The sequence below is a fragment of the Babylonia areolata genome, chromosome 3, assembly GCF_041734735.1.
Source record: "Babylonia areolata isolate BAREFJ2019XMU chromosome 3, ASM4173473v1, whole genome shotgun sequence".
NCBI lineage: Eukaryota > Metazoa > Mollusca > Gastropoda > Neogastropoda > Buccinidae > Babylonia > Babylonia areolata.
In genome coordinates, this window is record NC_134878.1 from 49,272,489 (window position 1) to 49,276,736 (window position 4,248).

The following is a 4,248-nucleotide window of genomic DNA, read 5'->3' on the forward strand; positions in this document are numbered from 1 at the left end:
TCGTCGCTCGCCTGTCGCCACAGGACTTGGGGGTGATGAAATGATGAAGGATGAAAGGTCATTTTGGATGACTGATGACTTGCGCGATGAGTTTGTTTAAAGTGAAGAGGAGTTGCGCAACGTCAACCTCACTCTCTCGTCCGGGTCCACCAATTTCCAGTGGCAAGACTAAGTCGAGACGACTGGAGGATGAGCACGGATGCAGTGGATGACCAAGATATCCTTTCGGTGTCTCATCTTGCTCTCTGCACTCCACAGTGCGTTGCTGTAACCGCCTTCCTCTCCGTTGAACCGATAGGTTTCTTCCGCAGATTCTGCCGGATCCAGACTTCGCATGCATGGGTAGACACACCCCGGGGGCCAACTGCGTGTGGCATGCACACAGCACAGTGGAGCTAGATGGCCGTCGGTGGCTCTCCTGAGCCAACGCCCTTTTATGGATCTCCATAAGGGTGTCTAGCCACCCGCCTCACCAGTCCCGGAAGGGAGCGGTGGGAGTGCCGGTTTAGTCGCCGGCAACCCGACCCTGAACAGGTTGTACTGGATTACAGGTTACCAGTAGCAGATCTAATGACCTGTTGATATACAACACCAGCGAAGAAAAGGCCAACGATTGTTTAATTTTTCTTGTTGGAAGAGGCTTTCTGTGTCGTTTATTTCATGCAGCCAAGACAATTTGGTTAAACTTAAGTACTGTTGCAAAGATGAGCAACATGGTCTGATCTATCTTGAGGTTTAATACCAGCAAAATACTATCATCATTTATGTTGTGTTTCATATAGTTTGTATTCTGTTTCTGATAGTTATGTTATTTTAATTGTTTGTTTAATTTTGGTGTAAAATACTATTGCTGTTACATAATATCCTCCATGCCCCAGAAGGGGTAAAAGGATTAAATATTCTTGATTCTTGTGTTCATGGACTCCCAAGTTCACATGCACATATATGACTTTGAGTGGGATTTTACATATAATGTTTAGGCAGCGGTATTCCGTTGACAGGTGTGTGCATGCTGGGTATATCCATGTTTCCATATTTCACCGAACACTGACATGGTTACAGGATCTTAACTATGCATATTTGATCTTTTGCATGTGTATAAACATAAAGGGGATGAAGGCATTTACAATTAATCTGCACATTTTTATTTGGAAGATGCGAAAAACCAGTCTCAGCAAACAGCCCAGCAGGCGTCAATGCCAGGATCCAATCCTTGTCTGTTACATTAAACACCTAATAACCACTCACCTGTTGTACTCATCATCAGTTTTTATTAACTCTTATTATCTGGAAATCATGTTTTGGTTTCCTGTTTTATATAACCACCACCATCACCATCTGTTACCCCACCACCCCCTCTTTTTTTTTCTAATTCCCCCTTTATTTTTCTTTAATCTCCTTTTTGTTCCCTCAGTCCAGATTCCACCGGTTTTTAAACCAGATGTCATGCTGAAGCACCAATCTGGAAATGGATGCGTCATTGTTTCAGCGAAGGTGGCTTGCAAGAAGAACTGGTACATGTTTTGAAATCTGGTGTGCATTCACTAGTAACTTTCATGAACAGTATGTAGTGCGTATATAGGGTTGAATATTGATATTCACTGCATGCAGCATGTATAATTGAAATAATCGAAACAATAGACTGTGCATACTGGATTAAATAGTACTTCTGTGATAGACAAACACAGCAACATACTGTTTTGGAGCATTAACAGCACAAAAACACAGCATTCAGAATCACCAGTCATAGCAGCATGTCTTTTATTTCACATGATTATCAAGCAGTTACTTTCCTGGTGATTTCCATTATTGTTGGCTTAGAATTTTAAAGAATATTTTCTCTCCTGGAATAAGCTCATAAAAAAAGAAAACCAAAAAGAAAACACCAATATACATATGTTGTATTTCATACAGATAAGAGTAACAGACCTAGAGGCTCAGTGACCAGTTACCATTCAGATCACCTGTACTAGTGACTATCTGTGTGAAGATGTAGGGTAGGTAGGCCAAATTGCGAACATCGCATAATTACGAACAGTTCGTGTACCCCCTCACTTCGATGCGCTATCACCACACACATTGCACAATTTTGCGTCAGCATCGACCTCGTTCTGATAATTAATATCCATCCAAGAACCAGTTAAACATCAGTTATTTCTGGCTATTTCCGCGCTCTGTCTTCTCTTCACACACCACTGCCAACCAAGTTCACAAACGTGCTCTGAAAATCCCAAAATCAAAGGAAGCAAGTAGCAGGACTTGAACTTTGACACAAATTAAAATAGCTGATTTGATTGGATATATTGAATGAATTATGTATTACCACTGCTGGGAAAATTTAAGAAAGCATGTGGTGATAGATCAGAACGTCAGTGTTGACAAGAATCTCCAAAATAGTGTCGTTTGCATTTAGACCACAGGATATTTTGACGCGAGTCTATTTGCGAATGATGCTGCAGTAACTGAGCGCTCTCAAAAGGGGGGGTGTTTCCGTGTGGTGTGCAGTCTATGTGTTTAAATGTGTGTATGTGCATGTGTGATCAAAACAGTCTGGTGCGATTTTCTAATATCTCTTATGAGTTAAGACCTGCTCCTGTTTTAAATGTCCACATGTACCCAAACCTATCGTTCGCAATTAGACTTGCCCGCTCACATTTACCCTCAGACACCCCTACCATTTCAACAGTTGAAACAACGTTGAAAAGAAGGAGGTGAAGTTGCCTTGGTGCAACCAATCTGAGAAAGCCTACATAAACTGAAGAGCAACCTTTGACGATCGTACCTGTTATTTGTACAATAAACACGATTAGCTGGTCACTTCGACTGGATCATTTGCAGTTAGGCCTACCTACCCAATACTGTGTATGTCGTGTGGACTGGCTTTACTAAGACTAAAGCTGAGAGCTGCAAAGATTTACTGCATGTGATGACTGCACATGATGCAGGTGCATCCGGGGGAATGAATAAGAATTCAGTGGGGAGTCTGTTATTGGTTCCTCTAAAGACTGGTAACATGCCATAATTCTGCTGTCTTGTGAATATTTTCAAATGTAGTAATGCAAATAATGTGTGGGTCATAGAATGCAGTAAATTGTAGATGACCAAAACAAATGTTCCATACTCCCTGCAGCACCAGACTTTATATTCCATATTCCCTGCAACACCAGCAGAAACCAGCTGAAAAGGGTTAGTTAACTAGTCCAGTGTTTAACATTCCCTACAACATCAGACTTTAATGATATGTTTGGATAGTAAGCTCTTTTGCTTCATAATACATTTACACAATATTCTTTGAAAAAAAAACATGACAGATTTTGAGATGTTTGAACAATGAATTTCTTCACAGAGGAAAGTACACTTCTCCCACAGTTTACATGCACAGTGCCTCGCGTCCACGCACAGTGGCATTACGGAGGTCAAGGCACGCCTTTTGTCTGTGGTGCAGGGGACACTCGCACTTGCTGAGAGGCCCCGACGTACAACTACATTGCATTTCCGTTGTCACAATGTTGACAAAATATCCCAGCATCTGCAAGTTCTTGAATAAAAGGTAATGGTCTGTTAAAAACTGTCAAGAAACTGGAAGAGCCAGAAATAATCAGTTAAAAGAACTAAAAATGTTTCAATGGCAGACGGAGTGGTCTTACACTTGATTTGTAGGATACGTGGTAACTGCTTAATTAAGGTAAATGATCTTTTGTCTTACACAGTTTTTCGTCATTCACATAGGTATCAAGAGTATGTTGATGTTGCAGTCTGGCACACCTAGGACCAAAACTAAGCACTGCTGCAGTTGTGCTGGGAATAAACAGGTGACCAGTGACATCCTGCTACTCCATGAAAATCTCATCTGGTTCAAGTAATTTACACATTCATTCATTCATTCCTGTATTCATTCATCTGTTCATTCATTTGTTCATGTTTTGTTGTTTTTTGGGTGTGTTTTTTCCATGCTTGTGATTGGAGGTCTGACGTCCCAAGTTCACAACAAAAAATGACCACGGAAATGAAAGGAGACTTGGAATATACAGGCCATGCAACTCAACGGGTCTGGAAGCATCAGAGAAAAGACACCATAATAACAGCCAAAGAAAAAAGGTGGTGTGCTGATTGACAAATGGAGGGGGACGGAGGTGGGGGGGGGGGGGACACTCATACAGCAGTATGTAACTCCAAATATTCCTTATCTTATTAATGTTGTTGTAATGTTGTTCTTTTGACATCACTCAGTTTTTTTTGTGTGGTATG